This window comes from Oncorhynchus mykiss, chromosome 9 (assembly GCF_013265735.2).
Source record: "Oncorhynchus mykiss isolate Arlee chromosome 9, USDA_OmykA_1.1, whole genome shotgun sequence".
Taxonomy (NCBI): domain Eukaryota; kingdom Metazoa; phylum Chordata; class Actinopteri; order Salmoniformes; family Salmonidae; genus Oncorhynchus; species Oncorhynchus mykiss.
Genome location: NC_048573.1, coordinates 37,055,959 through 37,074,730, shown reverse-complemented (window position 1 = coordinate 37,074,730; position 18,772 = coordinate 37,055,959). Strand labels below are relative to the sequence as shown.

The following is an 18,772-nucleotide window of genomic DNA, read 5'->3' as shown; positions in this document are numbered from 1 at the left end:
CTGGAGCTCAGCTAGACTACACCTTCACACTCACTCCTCCTGCTCATTAGGGAACCCACTTACCCTACTCAACCAAGCTGAAGCCATTTTGGGATTGATCTGTTAAACAGGCATGGGAAAATGTTAGACGTGTACAAAGGTTCAAGTCCATTTTGGACTTTCGTGCAAAACTATCATTTTCAGTGGCCACTCTGCTGTAATTGTCACCCTCAGTATTGGTGTCAGACAACACTGGCTCAGTATTCAGGTAGGCTTCCACACACAATCATACAGCCTAGCCTATGGTTATGGTGGTGAACTCAGCATAAGACAATGATAAGGACACCCCCTCAATTGGGTGAAAGGAACACTATTATTGTTGCTGTTATTATTATTACTGCACATTGGACTTGGCTATTATTACATTATTTATGGCCCAAGACATTTAGCCAATGATGACAGACACCATACCAATTAATGAACAACGGACAATATATCGAAGTGTATACAGATTGGGGCTGCTTCCTTGTGGGGCTACATCACATTGCATCCTTAAGGGCTAAATATGTCAATTTAAATTGGAAGCTATTCCCCTAATATTTGTATTTATTCTGTGTTGGATAGATGGCCAGTCCGAGATGGCCAGTCCGCTCAATTCAGTTCATGTTGATGTCTGTCCCCCTCCGTTTAGGCGACAAAATGTATTTCCCAGGGAGGACTCGGCCTACAGGCCACGATTAAGTATTGTGAGATGTCGATTATAGACTGCGTTTAATCCACATACCCTATTTCTTTTTGTACATTGTATAGAGCACTTAAATGCTTAATACATATTGAGGGTCAGGTTATGTTTAAGGTCATTTAAGCCATTTTACTAATAACAATGAGGATAATGGATCAATAACTATTGCTCCTACAACCTTCCTATTTGACATTTCTTCAAATATGGTGGTCAGGCTTGCATATCTGTTATATTTAGCCTACTTTTTAAGATTATATTTGATATTTTTCTTCATTATTCACGCTAACACATCACATCTACTAACTAAACTGTAATGGTCTGAAAATGGTTACTTGTTTTATGTTTAACTTTATTTATATGTTTCAATGCCTTAAAGACCAAAAACAGATACTGCTTAAAAGGTCCTGCTTTTAGTTACACATCCATGGGCTAAAGATAACAATGATATCATTGATATAACATTCTCTCTTGGAATTTGAAAGGCCTAAATCATCCTATCAAGTGTTCCAGCTGTCTTGATATTCTAGCAAGAAACCATATTGACATAACAATGCTCCGTAAGGACGCACGTATAATGAAGAATCAGTTTGTACAAGCTGTCTGCTTTTCCATCAGCCCCAAATACAACTAAAGGTATAATCATAATGATGCATAAGATACTCAAAATTAGTATGTTACTTAGACTGACGCACATGGAAAAAAAATATGCAAATACATTTGAATCTGAGTTGAATTAATCACAGTTAAAGAAGATATCCAAATTGGAAATGTTCTTAACTGCGTTCTCAACACTTTTTTTCAGATCAGGTAGCTATTGCTCTTTCCAAAGTCAAGAGAGAACGTTGGTAAGACAGAGAGCAGAATTTGCCATCCATCGAGTTATAGACTCAACCATTACTTCCATGGTAATCGTACCAATCTTTAACTGGCCAACAAGCTGTGCAGAAACTACTATCAGAACCCAAATGAATCAATCAAAGATTCTCCCGCTACTATAAAGAACTATACACCTATGATTGTTAATCCACACCAAGCCAGACGACGAATTAAGAACTCCTCTTCTCTCAACCAGTTCACTATTGCTCAAAATGATTAACACAGCTGTTTTTTTTTACCCTTTTTTGTGGTAGTTAGAGTCTTGTCCCATTGCTGCAATGCATCCTCCGAAACACGACCCAGCCAAGTTGCACTGCTTCTTGACACGGAAGTCAGCCGCACCAATGTGTCGGAGGACAGACCAAACTCTCCCCTAACCCAGACGACGCTGGGCCAATTGTGCGCTGCCCCATGGGTCTCCTGGTCGCCTGCGACAGAGCCTGGACTCGATCCAGGATCTCTAGTGGCACAACTAGCACTGCGATGCAGTGTCTTAGACCACTGTGCCACACGGGAGGCCCCCGTAGGTTAATTTTTGAGAGATGTAAATACAGCACTAATTCCGCTTTCATTAGAAAAAGGTAAAGATGCCACCCAGTGTTCTCACTTTTGTGATAAACACAGATATTCATCTCTTTTACAAAATGTTGTCACGTCTCGAGACTTAGTTACCAAAATTGTTCCACACGGATTAAATAGGCTTTGCTCAAAAACTTTTTTCCTCGGATAACCATTGACTATTACATATCTTACATGCTTCATCAGAAACAACAGCTCCTTGGGCTGTTTTATCTCTCGATGCAGAAAAAGTTTTTGATAGACTAGAATGGTCATATCACTGGTCTGTCTTGGAACTGTGGCTCCAATGTTAGTGGCTCCAATGTTAGTGGCTCCAATGTTATTTATATGATTAAAATACTACAGTCAGGTCCATAAGTATTTGGACAGTAACACAATTTGCATAATTTTGCCTCTGTACACCACCACAATGGATTTGAAAGGAAACAATCAAGATGTGCTTTAAGTGTAGACTTTAATTTAAGATCTTTGTCAAAAGTATTGTATGAACCATGTAGGAATTGCAACCATTTTCTCTCAAATTTTAGGGGCTCAAAAGTAATTGGACAAACTAACGTAATCATAAATTAAATTGTGAGTTTTAATATTTGGTTGCAAATTCTTTGCCTGAAGTCTGGAACCCATAGACATCACCAGCTGCTGGGTTTCTCCCCTGGTGATGCTCTGCCAGACCTTTACTGCAGCGGTCTTAAGTTCCTGCTTGTTCTTGGGGCATTTTGCCTTCAGATGTGCTTTCAGCAAGTGAAATGCATGCTCAATTGGATTCATGTCAGGTGATGGACTTGGCCATTGCAGAACATTCCACTTCTTTGCCATAAAAAATATTGGTTTGCTTTCGCACTATGCTTCAGGTCATTGCCCACATTTCTGTGAGCACCATCCAATGAGTTTTGAAGCATTTGGCTGAATCTGAGCAGATAATATAGCCCTAAACACAGAATTCATCTTGCTCCTTTGGTCAGCAGTCACATTATCAATAAACACAAGGGAACCAGTTCCATTGGCAGCCATACATGCCCACGCCATAACACCACCTCCACCAAGCTTCACAGATGAGGTGGTATGCTTTGGATGGTGAGCAGTTCCTTCCATTCTCCATACTCTTCTCTTCCCATCATTCTGGTAGAAGTTGATCTTTGTCTCATCTATCCATAGGATGTTGTTCCAGAACTGTACAGGCTTTTTTAGATGTGGTCTTCCTGTTTACATCTTGTGGTAAACCCTCTGTATTTACTCTGGTGAAGTCTTCTCTTTACTTTGACATAGCTACGCCTACCTCCTGGAGGGTGTTCTTGATCTGGACAACTGTTGTGAAAAGAGGTTTTCTTCACTAGGGAAATAATTATTCTGTCATCCACCACAGCTGTTTTCCGTGGTCTTCAGGGCCGTTTGGTGTTCCTGAGCTCACCAGTGTGTTCTTTCTTGTTAATAATGTACCAAAAAGTTGATTTGCCAACACCTAATGTTTTTGCCATCTCTCTGAAGGGTTTGTTTTGATTTTTCAGCCTAATGATGGCCTGTTTCACTGGCAGTGACAGGTCTTTGGACTTCATATTGAGGGTTAACAGCAACAGATTCCAAATGCAAATGCCACACTTGAAATCAACTCTAGACCTTTTATCTGCTTACTTGTAAATTAACTAATGAGGGAATAAAACACACCTGATCATGGAACAGCTGAGCAGAAAATTGTCCAATTACTTTTGGTCCCTTTAAAAGGATGGGCACGTAAATAAAGTGCTGTAATTCCTACACCGTTCACCTGATTTGGATGTAAATACACTCAAATCATATTCATTGTTTAATTTCAACTCCAATATGCTGTGGTAGACAGCTAAAGTAATAATAACTTAGTCAATGTCCAAATATTTATGGGCTTGATTGTATATGCCAAATCCCTCAGACATTGTTATAACAGGCAGTATCTGCTCTGTTCAGAATCACAAGAAGCAGTAGATAAGGTGAGCCGATATCCTCCTTTGCTATTTTTATTATCCATGAAACCCCTGGCCCAGGCAATTCGTCAATCGAACGAAATAACAACAATTTCCCTAATCTCCATATACCCAGACAATATTTGACTACATCTAGACAATGTATTTCAATCGCTCCCAAACGCATTGAAGATCATAGATAAATTCAACTTCGTCTCAAGTTATAAAATGAATAGTAACCAAATCTGCTCCACTGCCTCACAAGACCCTGAACGAGGACTCCATCTCTACTTATGGAATCCCAATTGTTTCCCATATTAAATATTTAGGAGTATATATATTTTCTTCCTTAGATAAAACCATTATAAGAAACGTTTTATATAAAAAAAATGGCTATTATTTGGTTATTTTGTTATATACAGTGCCTTGCGAAAGTATTCGGCCCCCTTGAACTTTGCGACCTTTTGCCACATTTCAGGCTTCAAACATAAAGATATAAAACTGTATTTTTTTGTGAAGAATCAACAAGTGGGACACAATCATGAAGTGGAACGACATTTATTGGATATTTCAAACTTTTTTAACAAATCAAAAACTGAAAAAAATAAAAATAAAAAAATGTCAAGGATGATCAATGGAAACAGGATGCACCTAAGCTTAATTTCGAGTCTTGTAGCAAAGGGTCTGAGAACTTACAGTGCCTTGCGAAAGTACTTGAACCCAGATCGAACATCTCTGGAGAGACATGAAAATAGCTGTGCAGCAACGCTCCGCATCCAACCTGACAGAGCTTGAGAGGATCTGCAGAGAGGAACGGAAGAAACTCCTTAAATGCAGGTGTGCCAAGCTTTTAGCGTGATACCCAAGAAGACTCTATGCTGGATTTGCTGACAAAGATGCTTCAACAAAGTACCGAGTAAAGAGTATGAATACTTATGCAAATGTAATATTTAAATTGTTTTTTTTATACATTTGCAAACATTTCTAAAAACCTGTTTTTGCTTTGTCATTATAGGGTATTGTGTGTAGATTGAGGGAAAAACAACTATTTAATAAATTTTCTAATAAAGCTGTAACCTAACAAAATATGCCAAAGTCAACGGTCTGAATACTTTCCAAAGGAACTGTAAATATTTAATTGAAAAACGATGTAACTGGAAATCAAAATGACTCATACTCCATTACTTCACAATAATGCCTTGCGATTTGGAGGGTTGCAATAATGCCTTTTGCATCCCCCCCCAATGGTCCAAATGAGGAATCCGTACCCTTGCCTATATCATGGACAGTAATGGTTTAAGAACATTCCAAGATTTGAAGGACACATACATATTACCAGGCAACTCCTTTTTTCTTATATTTACAACTTAGGTCATCTATGCTGGCCTATGGAGTCCCTTGGGAAACCCAACTACTGAACCCTACAACGAGAAAATTATCTGGGCTCCCGAAAGGACTGATCTCTATAATATATAAACAACTTTTGGAAAGCTCATATTATGAGCTAGCCATTAAAATAGCATGGTCCACAGACCTTAGTGAATCTGAACAACCCTTTAACTGGAACATAATATGGAGATATATGAACTTTGCATCTCATAATGCAAGCCATTAAACTATACATTTTAAGTTTGTTCACAGACTGTGTTTAACACCAAGGAAAAGTTTTACAATGAAATTGGCCTCAACTCCCAACTGTTTACTGTGTCTCCTAAATCAGGTAGGCACATTCCTTCATAGGATGTGGTAGTTCCCTGCAGTTAAATTCTTAGATGCAGGCGGTTGGACTAAGATATGTGGGGTTGGGGGAATGGGATGGGGAGTTGGGGGTGTAGGCCCACCTCCTTTTTGTTTATTTTTCTTTATATACCAATTTTACTAATTACAAAATCCGGTTTGATCAATATGATAATTTCTCTATGTATTTCTTACTTTTGTTTTTCTTTTGCGTGGCAGCCCACGGGTACATGTTATATAAACCGAATACATGAATTGAAATTGTACCTGTAAACCCCCCAACAACCAAAACTGTGGTTAAAAAAAGAGAATAAAAAAAAAGCAACATGTACTGTCCCAAAACACATACTGTAGCATCTGGGAGTGAACTAGGCAGATATGTAATTTTGGTGAGGATAAAAGGAGTCTGGGAATTCCAGACCTGGCCACATCAGGGTTAATCTCTACCACTGCTGTCAGGATGGGCTTGCAGGTGGTTGACTCTCTATCTAATCTAGGGGGATTTCCAGGTCATTTCCAGGAATTAAGGCATATCTCATTATTGCAACATATCCTTGCCATAAACCGGCAAACGGATTTGCAAAAACCACTTATAATTAAAAATACTAAGACGACAAGGCCAAATGCAGAAACCAGATCGTCAACAAGATCTATAAAAAGCATGAGATTGGTTATACATTACAACTGAATAACAGCTGCAGTCAAGACCAATGACCAGCTATTTCCAACCAACCATAAATCTGTTCTCATGGCTAAAGATAAGATGATATGCTTTATTATTCTTCATCGATATGTTATGATTTGGCAGTAAAACATTTACAATGGGCCTAATAAGATTAGAGGTTTACCTGCGTGACCACAGATGGACAGCTCCCCGAAATGCAACCCTCTTGAGTGTGTGTGTGCACACGCTTTATATTTAATAAAGTTATTGCAGTATGACTAATTGGGTTTGTAGGTGTATTATGAAATATACATGTAATCTTCAGTATTGCAATAAAAAGGGGGCACTGTTAGCATAAAGGCAGTAATGAAAAGGAAACACTAATACTGTACTTTTGGAAATAAAACCTTTTTCTTTCTATATAGTAACATTAGACTGTTTTAACTGCAGCTTGCAAATCCAACCATGAGCAATTGGACAATTTTTGTCCCATGGTATTTGGTGTTATGTTGTCCACAAAATGCAAAATCTGGATTTGGATGGGTTTGTAAAGGCATGGTAGTAGATCATTTCCTGCCTGTTGACTTGTGATGGCCGGCTGTGAGATATTACCCAAAGAACACCAACAAGAAATGGCTCCTCGAGTTAGAGTAAATTATAGGTCTGGTGAGGGTGTGCTGCATATTTTACCATTACTCTACATGTAGGGAAATAATCACATTCAACAGCTCTATCTATTTTAGTCTGTTTCAACATAAATCAAATTAGTTGTATTTATTTACATTTTTCACATAAATATTTTACATAATTATGAGTAAAGCATCCCCAACCAGAGAACAAGTATTTGATACACTGCCAATTTTGCAGGTTTTCCTACTTACAAAGCATGTAGAGGTCTGTCATTTTTTATCATAGGTACACTTCAACTGTGAGAGACGGAATCTAAAACAAAAATCCAGAAAATCACGTATGATTTTTAAGTAATTAATTTGCATTTTATTGCATGACAAAAGTATTTGATCACCTACCAACCAGTAAAACCAGTAAGAACCAGTAACTGCACCTGTTCGAACTCGTTACCTGTATAAAAGACACCTGTCCACACACTCAATCAAACAGACGCCAACCTCTCCACAATGGCCAAGACCAGAGAGCTGTGTAAGGACATCGGGGATAAAATTGGGATGGGCTACAGGACAATAGGCAAGCAGCTTGGTGAGAAGGCTGTTGGGGCAATTATTAGAAAATGGAATAAGTTCAAGATGATGGTCAATCACCCTCGGTCTGGGGCTCCATGCAAGATCTCACCTGGTGGGGCATCAATGATCATGAGGAAGGTGAGGGATCAGCCCAGAACTACACGGCAGGACCTGGTCAATGACCTGAAGAGAGCTGGGACCACAGTCTCAAAGAGAACCATTAGTAACACACTACTCCTTCATGGATTAAAATCCTGCAGCGCACGCAAGGTCCCCCTGCTCAAGCCAGCGCATGTCCAGGCCCGTCTGAAGTTTGCCAATGACCATCTGGATGATCCAGAGGAGGAATGGGAGAAGGTCATGTGGTCTGATGAGACAAAAATATAGCTTTTTGGTCTAAACTCCACTCGCAGTGTTTGGAGGATGAGTACAACCCCAAGAACACCATCCCAACCGTGAAGCATGGAGGTGGAAACATCATTCTTTGGGGAAGCTTTTCTGCAAAGGGGACAGGACGACTGCACCGTATTGAGGGGAGGATGGATGGGGCCATGTATTGCGAGATCTTGGCCAACAACCTCCTTCCCTCAGTAAGAGCATTGAAGATGGGTCGTGGCTGGGTCTTCCAGCATGACAACGACCCGAAACACACAGCCAGGGCAACTAAGGAGTGGCTCCGTAAGAAGCATCTCAAGGTCCTGGAGTGGCCTAGCCAGTCTCCAGACCTGAACCCAATAGAAAATCTTTGGAGGGAGCTGAAAGTCCGTATTGCCCAGCGACAGCCCCAAAACCTGAAGGATCTGGAGAAGGTCTGTATGGAGGAGTGGGCCAAAATCCCTGCTGCAGTGTGTGCAAACCTGGTCAAGAACTACAGGAAACGTATAATCTCTGTAATTGCAAACAAAGGTTTCTGTACCAAATATTAAGTTCTGCTTTTCTGATGTATCAAATACTTATGGCATGCAATAAAATGCAAATTAATTACTTAAAATCATACTATGTGATTTTCTGGATTTTTGTTTTAGATTCCGTCTCACAGTTGAAGTGTACCTATGATAAAAATTACAGACCTCTACATGCTTTGTAAGTAGGAAAACCTGCAAAATTGGCAGTGTATCAAATACTTGTTCTCCACACTGTAACATTGGTTGCAAACCTGTCAATTCGAACCTTATGGGGCTCCTTCAGATCACCAGAGCCAATCGGGCACACTTCGGTGTGTGTCTGTGCCGCATACTGGTCTGGTCATCCATCCAACCACATGGAACTGCAATGGGATTGGAGGTTATAGAGAGGGAAACCATCAAAGACAGTGTAGTCTGGATGGCCCTCAGGTCTCCTGTCCACAAAAAACAGCCCAGTCAAGAGTTCAGACTTCAGAGAGATGGATGGATCACACATGTCCTGCTATCTGTTCTACTATCAGTCTCACTGTCAGGGAGATTAGGATAAATAGCTGTCGATTCACTGTCTTCTTCAACATGTTGTCCATGGAAATGGAGTCACATGGGGGGAAGCCCCTCTTCCCTGTTATGTCATGGACAGCTTTTGATGGACAGGCCACGCAGTGCAACTAGGACAGGGTGATGTATTTTATTTACAAGATGGAGTCATCTCTGACTGTGATGTCAAAGGTGTAAAACAGCATGGCTCCAATGTATCTGCTTAGCTTATGTAACATGTTGGCTTATTCGCTCACACATGTGCATACGATCATCCCAATATAGCTTACCTGGATGGAGCATGTTCACGTGTACCAACCATTTCTGAGTGAGGAAGAGAGCATCCATTAATTTGTTTTGTGTGACTGTGGACACCCCACCTGGACTGTAAATCAGTGGCATTCCTGGAAAGGGAAAGATGGAATGATCCATTCGTTTTCAATAACACCAAGGTGAACTGTATGGCAGCGACGGCCACCAATGTATGGCACGAGGATGGGAGCTGCTCTTTTTTTGCTCCTCTCAGAGGATGATGTCGGATGTGGGGGCGATAGTGCCGTGTGTGGTTGATGTCACCGTAACTTAGTTTTTGACAATTGCTTACAAATGATTTCTGAAACTATGGCTCCTTTTCTCTAGACTCTGCACACAAAACCCCAAAACACACGCACAACATGCAAGACGTCACACATCTCACACACTTCGTTCAAAACTATTTAAACTCTTCTCAAAATGGTGTTTTTGCATCTAAACTCTACACACAAACCATCAAATGATGTGACAAAGGTAGAACACTACTATCTTGTGTCTTTTGCATGTTCAGTGTGCAGTGGAGTCCACGGCAGTTTGTCATAGCACTCACTCGTACAAGTACACTACCGTTCAAAAGTTTGGGGTCACTTAGAAATGTCCTTGTTTTTGAAAGAGAATCAAAGAAACCAAGAAAGCCGAACCTGAAGCTTATTTACAGTGCTCAAGATCTGATTTCTCAGTGAATAAATGAGCTATAAGTGTTTTCACACTTGAACACTGGGTGTAGGTAATCGGTAAAGGTGTGGCATTTTTAAATGGCAGCGTTTTCCAAACGAAACACGAGACCTGTTACTTTTGAGTGATGTGTCTAATGTAGAGAACTGTGTTTAGTGTTTTGCAAAAAGTGTGTTTTAACAATTTGCAAACTGAGTGTAAAGCAGATAATGTCCTTGCAGTTTTGCAGACTTGGTCTGAAGATTAGGTACATGAGTTAATGGTTTCACTGAGTGTGCCTCAAGTACCACTTTCAGTGTATAAAATATTGTAAAAAACTGTAAAGGCTAACAGACAGATGTAATGACAGGCCAAGAAAATAGAGATGTACCTCGAACCACCTATCAAGCCCACCTCCACAACTCTCCTCCTAACATGATGAATCCACCATGTGGGTGATTACACACCTGAATGGAACACATTTGCTTTAGTTCCTTGATCAGAAGGCTTGTCAGAGGGATGCGGGATATTCACAGGCTGAGCTTAGACATATTTTCAGTTACTCCAGGTATTTGTTTCAAAACCATCACTGTAAAGTGGCTGTTTCAGTATTAATGTTTGACCTTTATCTGCACAGTCCCGTTTCAGAGCCTTTTTGAAGTTACTCAAAGGGCTCAATTCAATCAAACCCGCACTGTGGTATTTTCACAGTAGCTCTTTTTCCCATGGTCAAATAAAAATGTAGAATGGTCTTGGGTTCTGTAAAGACTCGCTATTATTACCAGGTATACTCTCCACACTGGTAGATGCTTCCAGATTTCCCGAATAAGAAGTATGTGTTTGTAAATAAAGACAGTGCACAAACATTGTTTTGGCAGGTTTAACTGAATTCAAGTCAAACTGCTGTTAATATCTTACCTTATTGATGAGCACATGGGACCATTCTGTACTGTGTTTCATGATGACTGCAGTGATCCCACCTGGAGAGAAAATGAATAGGATGCAAATGAAATGGATGACTGATGAAGTACTCTGTCTTCTAATAATAACAAATTCATGCAGGTTCAAAGAAGCTTGTCATATGGTGTGACTGGGGACAGATATTTATGAATCAAAGAGGCTTTTGCATCCTCTAAAGTTTTCATATCTTCTCATTTCTAAACCTATAAATTATGCACTGCTGTGCAGCGCATTCTCCACTGGAAATGAACGGCTTAGTGCTCACATGAAAAGGCATGTCAAGGAGAGAGGACCATTAGGACTAAAACAAAGGAAAGTAAATCACTAAGGCAGGGGTATGGTGAATAAACAGAGAGAATTAATGACGAGTTAATGTAAGCTCCCTCAACAGATGAATATTTTTGTTGGTAAATGTTCAGATTTTTTTCTTGCTTACGTGTTATACTATGCAAACTTGTCGTTATTTCTCCTTTCTGCCTGTTTCTTTAATTAGACTTGTGTTTTAGTTGATTGTGTAGACTTGTGAAGTTTTCACGTCTGTGTGGAGTTTAATCATGTGGAAATGGATCAAAAATCTCCACTTGGCACCTTTTCCCCTCCCTCCTCCAGCTGCTCATTCTGTTAAATCAAATGCTAAATTTGAATCAGCCTACATAATAATTCACAAATGAGTTTAAAAGATGTAGAAATGTGTTTTTTTTCCAGTCTGCTGGTTTAGAAACAGGGCAGCTGTAAGGTCCACAAACATAAAACAGTTTTGGAACAATGACCCAGTTTTGTGTTTCACAAGGGTAAACCACTTCATGCCAATTGCCTTCAATGATGTTGTGACAGTCTTACAGTTTTCCACAACTGTTTACACACGCTTGCTGAATCTTTGGCACATTTTCCCAAAACTAGAAACACAAAACACAAAAACCACAAACACCAAATGCAAAACTCTACAAATCTCTAGCAAAAGCAAACACTGCATTCAAAACTGTTTTATCTCTTTCCAAAATGTTATTTTTGTGCATCAAAATGACACGCGTCATATGAATAGATCTGTCTACTAACCAACAACACACTGATGTGCTCAACAAAAAACACTATGAATATCCCATCAGTAGGTTTATGCCTTTTGCCTTTTCAGTGTTACACTGTAGCCGGTTGTAAAAGATTGCTACAGTAATGTATACCTACTCAAATATACATAAATAAACACACACAAATGCGTGTGCATGCATGCCGGGCTATGGTGGAAGACACTGGCTGTTTCACACCAGAACAGGAGACCACTATTGTGAACATGGTGGTGGCAAACAACACCATTAGACTAGGAGAAATCCAGAACCACATAAATGCAGACAACACAATATTCAATAACATTCATCAGGTGGGCTTGTCTACATTGGACCGTGTATTACAGCGCAACCGAATCCGGATGAAACAGGTCTACAGGGTGCCATTTGAGCGAAGCTCATAGTGGGTTAAAGAACAGCGCTATAAATATGTGCAAGTAAGTACTACACTAAGTACTACACGAATTTACTATCCTATCAGCACTGTATGTACAGTACTGTAATCCAGTGTAAAGTGCCTCACCATATTGACTGCTCTAGGTTTATGCCACATATTGTCTTGCTCTCTGTTTCAGAGAGTCTTGGAGCTGGATGCCGCTGCAATTCAGCACGTTTCTATTTACATTTATGAGGCTGGCTTCAACCTCGCCAAAAGAAGGGGAAGGGGACGGAACATTATTGGCCACCGTGAATGTCCCTGGACAGCGTGGAGGGAATATCACCGTGTGAGCAGCCGTTAACCAGTAAGGCGTCCTCCATCACCATGCCAACCTTGGTCCCTACAACGCACCCCCTTCTCTTCACATTCCTGGACACACAACATGGCATCCTCATTCCAACCGAGCAGAGGGGTGGACCAGAGCAGCCCAGGTATGTTGTCATCTGGGGACAACGTGAGTTTCCAACAGGCTGCAATGGTCCACATCTGGTTTATCAACCACCCACAATTGAATAGTTTTTTTTCTGCATGCGATGGAAGGTGTATGACCGACCTCCCCTCGCACGCATGTCTCTTCTCCGGACAGTGGAGGATGCATGTGGTGCAGTTGATGTTGGGGCTTTTGGCGGCTGGATCCGTCACTCCAGAAGATTCTTCCCCGCTGTTTAGCCAGGGAGAACATCGCTTGTGATGTAGATGAGTTGTGCTGTGGCCAGACCGAAATAGGAGGCAGGATGCAGCCTAATGTCTTTTTTTCTTACATTTTGCAGGTGTCTTTGTCTTTTTGTGTTTAGAGTTTTGAAAGAATGAGCCACTTTCATTTATATTTGTGTACAGAAAACCCTTTATCTTACTGAATGTTTTCCCTGGTTTTCTCCTGTTGGGTATGGAAAGTGTTACATACAAAACACAAGTGTTAAAAAATACTGCATTTTGGAAATAAATGTCAAATGTTTTTGTTACTGGGGACGGGGACGGAACATTATTGGCCACCGTGCCATTATTGGCCACCGTGAATGTCCCTGGACAGCGTGGAGGGAATATCACCGTGTGAGCAGCCGTTAACCAGCAAGGCGTCCTCCATCACCATGCCAATCCATGGTTGAGCACATGGTCAACCAATGTGGCCCTGATCTCATCTGAGACAACTGTCCTTCCTCATCCTCCTCTTGCTCTCTAATTCTGCCCACCCAACCCCCTGCATCCTTGGGCAAGTACTGTCTCAAATTCCTGCTGCATCTTCTTGATGAAATGGCATCACTGCTAAAAGGTCAGCTTCACTGTCAAGTTCCAAGGAAAGCGTTCCCAACAGTCCTTTTTTGATTGTGAAAATATGGGCCTATTACACTCAACCACCAAGCAGATTGTGGCCAGTAAAAGAGGAAATGGTGATTTGAGTGTCTTACCCTTACTTCTTAGGAAGTGAACAGGGTGGAGCTGTGTTGACTAATGGAAAATGTTCTTTTGACACAACGATCCTGATGAAATGTGGTATGATTCAGTTCTCAGTAAGTGGGGGTCTGAAGTTTTTGGTTAAAAACACGTTTTTTGTGGAAATCAACGAGACAACAAATTTGACCTTTTTGGAGATTTCAAACAGATTGCAGCAGAAGGGGAAAACTTTCATTCCCACTGAAAGGTGACTTCCAAGCTGTGTGGCTCAGCAAAGCTTTCAAAGATGTTCAAAAATAGTAAATATTTGTGCGTTTTTAGGCAAACACTTGCAGCCCACATTTTGATATTAGAGGAAGTAGGCCTAATCCAAAATATAATCAGTTGTTTTTAAGAATGTAAAAACATTTTTTTTAAAGTAATCCAGTCAGATTACAGTTACTTTATTTCTGTAACCTGATTACGTAATCCCAGTTAAACGTAATCCATTAATACCCAACCCTGGTCCCATAATAATATAAAATATTTCAACAGAAAGACATGGTCGGAGATGGCTGCAGTTGGCAGCAGAGGAGCCTAGTTGGTCTGGAGCAGCAACAGAACACGCAGCCCTAATCTGTTATAAAATAACACCAAGAACAGGTGCAGTTGAAGTTCACATACACTTAGGTTAGAGTCATTAAAACTCATTTTTCAACCACTCCACAAATTTCTTGTTAACAAACTATAGTTTTGGCAAGTCGGCTGGGACATGCTATTTGTGCCTGACACAAGTAATTTTTCCAACAATTGTTTACAGACAGATTATTTAATTTATAATTCACTGTATCACAATTCCAGTGGGTCAGAAGTTTACATACACTAAATTGACTGTGCCTTTAAACAGCTTGGAAAATTCCAGAAAATGATGTCATGGCTTTAGAAGCTTCTGATAGGCTAATTGACATTATTTGAGTCAATTGGAGGTGTACCTGTGGATGTATTTCAAGGCCTACCTTCAAACTCAGTGCCTCTTTGTTTGATATCATGGGAAAATCAAAAGAAATCAGCCAAGACCTCAGAATTTGTTTTGTAGACCTCCACAAGTCCGGTTCATCCTTGGGAGCAATTTCCAAATGCCTGAAGGTACCACTGTACATCTGTACAAACAATAGTACGCAAGTATAAACACCATGGGACCACGCAGCCATCATACCACTTAGGAAGGAGACGCGTTCTGTCTCCTAGAGATTAACGTATTTTGGTGTGAAAAGTGCAAATCCATCCCAGATCAACAGCAAAGGACCTTGTGAAGATGCTGGAGGGAACAGGTACAAAAGTATCTATATCCACAGTAAAACACGTCCTATATCAAAATAACCTGAAAGCCCGCTCAGCAAGGAAGAAGCCACCGCTCCAAAACCGCCATAAAAAAGCCAGACTACGGTTTGCAACTGTACATGGGGACAAATATTGTACTTTTTGTAGACTGGTGCACTCCACAAAATAGATTGCATCATGAGGCAGGAAAATGATGTGGATATATTGATGCAACATCTCAAGACATCAGTCAGGAAGTTAAAGCTTGGTCGCAAATGTGTCTTCCAAATGGACAGTGACCCCAAGCATACTTCCAAAGTTGTGGCAAAATAGCTTAAGGACAACAAAGTCAAGGTATTGGAGTGGCCATCACAAAGCCCTGACCTCAATCCCATAGAACATTTGTGGGCAGAACTGAAAAAGCGTGTGCGAGCAAGGAGGCCTACAAACCTGACTCAGTTACACCAGCTCTGTCAGGAGGAATGGGCCACAATTCACCAAACCTATTGTGGGAAGCTTGTGGAAGGCTACCCAAACTTTTGACCCAAATTAAACAATTTAAAGGCAATGCTACCAAATACTAATTGAGTGTATGTAAACTTCTGACCCACTGGGAATGTGATGAAAGAAATAAAAGCTGAAATAAATCATTCACTCTACTATTCTGATATTTCACATTCTTAAAATAAAAGTAATGATCCTAACTGACCTAAGACAGGGAATTTTTACTAGGATTAAATGTCAAGAATTGTGAAAAACTGAGTTTAAATGTATTTGGCCAAGGTGTATGTAAACTTCCGACTTCAACTGTATAATACCAATAGGCAGCAGTCATAATACACAGGCAATAATATTGCACACTACACATACTGAAGGACAATACTTAATGCTGAAACAATAAAAACATAAATATGAAAGTTTATGAGAAACATTAAAAAACATACATGAAACAGGATAAACCAAAGAAGGAGAGGTGCAACGTGTGGCTAGAAGGTGAATTTGACCAGTGCGTGCACCTCACATGAGTAGATTAGAAAAGGTTGGCAGTGGAACAAAATAAATAATAAAGCTCAGGGATGGATAGAAATTGACAGAATGGTTACCTGGAGGAAAATGGGGGAGGGCCATGCTTTTTCAATTTCAGTGAATGGGAGGATATATTTTTTATTTCTATATTTCTCTGTGTTTTAGTTTAGTCCAGGGGGGTAATGCAATTTGTAATTGATTACATTTCCATATTTCTCAAGTGTTTCAGAATTAGTTGCTTATTAGGCTATATGTCCATGTGTGCCAGATGCTGCCCCTCATCTCTGATTCATCACTAGGCGCACAATATCTAGTGTGTCTATAGGCTATTTAGTGTGGTCTCAATCAAATTATCCCTAGGCTATAGGCTATAGACTATGAAATGCTCAGAGAAGCACACAGCTGCTGGGATGGTGTAAATATAACTAGGCTGCATTACACACTGCAATGGATATCCCAACCCTCATTCCAGCCTGCTCTTCTCTTGCTGATCAAAAAGTTGTGTGCTGCCTAACCAATGGCTGTGCTGTGTAGACCTGCAGTGGCAGTTCAGGAGAGTCAAAGGCTTCTTCAGATTAAATTTTTTTTATTAGGCCTAGTCAAGAATTTTTTTGGGGGGGGGATTAGGCGTAGTCAAAAAAAATATTGCGCGCCGACTAGCCTATGTTCTGTTCAATTTGAGAAGGAGAGCACGAAGAAGGATGACCAGAGGTTAACTTTGATAGCTTACTACTACTATAGTTTATTTGATTAAAAACAATCTGTTTCCTCCCGAGTGGCGCAGTAAGGCAGTGCTAGAGGTGTCAATACATGTCACGTTCTGACCTTAGTTCCTTTTTTATGTCTCTATTTTAGTTTGGTCAGGGCGTGAGTTGGGGTGGGCATTCTATGTTTTTGTTCTATGTTTTGTATTTTCATTGTCTCTGATTGAGAACCATACTTAGGTAGCCTGTGTTCCCACTATGATTTGTGGGTAGTTGTTATCTGTACCAGACAGAACTGTTTCGTTCTCGTTATTCCTCGTTGTTATTTTGTTTAGTGTTCAGTTTTGATTAAATGTACAACATGAACACTTACCACGCTGCACCTTGGTCCTCTCCTTCGTTCACCTACGACGACCTTTACATAACTACCCACCACAACCGGACCAAGCAGCGTGGTAACCAGGAGCAGAGGGTTCTGGACTCCTGGACATGGGAAGAGATTTTGGACGGTAAGGGACCCTGGGCACGGGCTGGAGAATATCGCCGCCCCAGGGAAGAGCTGGAGGCAGCTAAAGCTGAGTGGCGGCGATATGAGGAGTTAGCACGGCAGCGCAACAGGGACGAGAGGCGGCCCCAAAAATGTTTTGGGGGGAGGGGACACGGGGAGTGTGGCTAAGTCAGGTAGGAGACCTGAGCCAACTCCTCGTGCTTACCGTGGAGAGAGAGTGACCAGGCAGGCACCGTGTTATGCGGTGAAGGGCCAGAGCCGCCCGTCAGTCAGGAGCTGCCAGAGCCGCCCTTCACTCCAGCGCTGCCAGAGCCGCCCTTCACTCCGGCGCTGCCAGAGCCGCCCTTCACTCCGGCGCTGCCAGAGCCGCCCTTCACTCCGGCGCTGCCAGAGCTGCCCTTCACTCCGGCGCTGCCAGAGTCGCCCTTCATTCCGGCGCTGCCAGACTCTCCTGTCTATTCGGGGGCCCGCTGCAAGGGTCCCCAGTCCGAGGTCGGCGGCGACTGGGGACCCTCCAAAGGTGCCACTTAAGTGGGCCAAGACTATGGTGGAGTGGGGTCCACGTTCCGTGCCAGAGCCGCCACCGCGGACAGATGCCCACCCAGACCCTCCCCTATGGGTTTAGGTACTGTCACGTTCTGACCTTAGTTCCTTTCTTATGTCTCTATTTTAGTTTGGTCAGGGCGTGAGTTGGGGTGGGCATTCTATGATTTAGTTTTATGTTTTGTATTTCTGCTTTTGGCCTGGTATGGTTCCCAATCAGAGGTCAATCGTTGTCTCTGATTGAGAACCATACTGTGTTCCCACTACGATTTGTGGGTAGTTGTTTTCTGTTTCGTATCTGTACCAGACAGAACTGTTTTGTTCTCGTTATTCCTCGTTGTTATTTTGTTTAGTGTTCAGCTTTGATTAAATTTACAACATGAACACTTACCACGCTGCACCTTGGTCCTCTCCTTCTTCCACCTACGACAACCTTTACAGAACTACCCACCACAACCGGACCAAGCAGCGTGGTAACCAGGAGCAGAGGGTTCTGGACTCCTGGACATGGGAAGAGATTTTGGACAGTAATATCGCCGCCCCAGGGAAGAGCTGAAGGCAGCTAAAGCCGAGTGGCGGTGATATGAGGAGTTAGCACGGCAGCGCAACAGGGACAGCTCTTTGGTCTTGGCCATAGTGGAGTTTGGAGTGTGACTGTTTGAGGTTGTGGACAGGGGTCTTTTATACTGATAACAAGTTAAAACAGGTGCCATTAATACAGG

The 18,772-nt window shown here is 41.4% G+C and overlaps 1 protein-coding gene and 1 long non-coding RNA gene across 4 annotated transcripts in view; one reads left to right on the top strand and one right to left on the bottom strand.

Annotated features, from left to right (window-relative positions):
- The window catches only part of LOC110531988 (fibulin-1), a 47,471-nt gene that overhangs the window by 7,039 nt on the left and 21,660 nt on the right, over positions 1 to 18,772 (top strand). The window lies entirely within an intron of this gene.
- The window catches only part of LOC118966039, a 32,925-nt gene continuing 25,199 nt past the window's right edge, over positions 11,047 to 18,772 (bottom strand). Inside the window, exon 3 of the long non-coding RNA XR_005053235.1 lies at positions 11,047 to 11,098. This is a non-coding gene — a long non-coding RNA (uncharacterized LOC118966039). The remainder of the gene's footprint in view (positions 11,099 to 18,772) is intronic.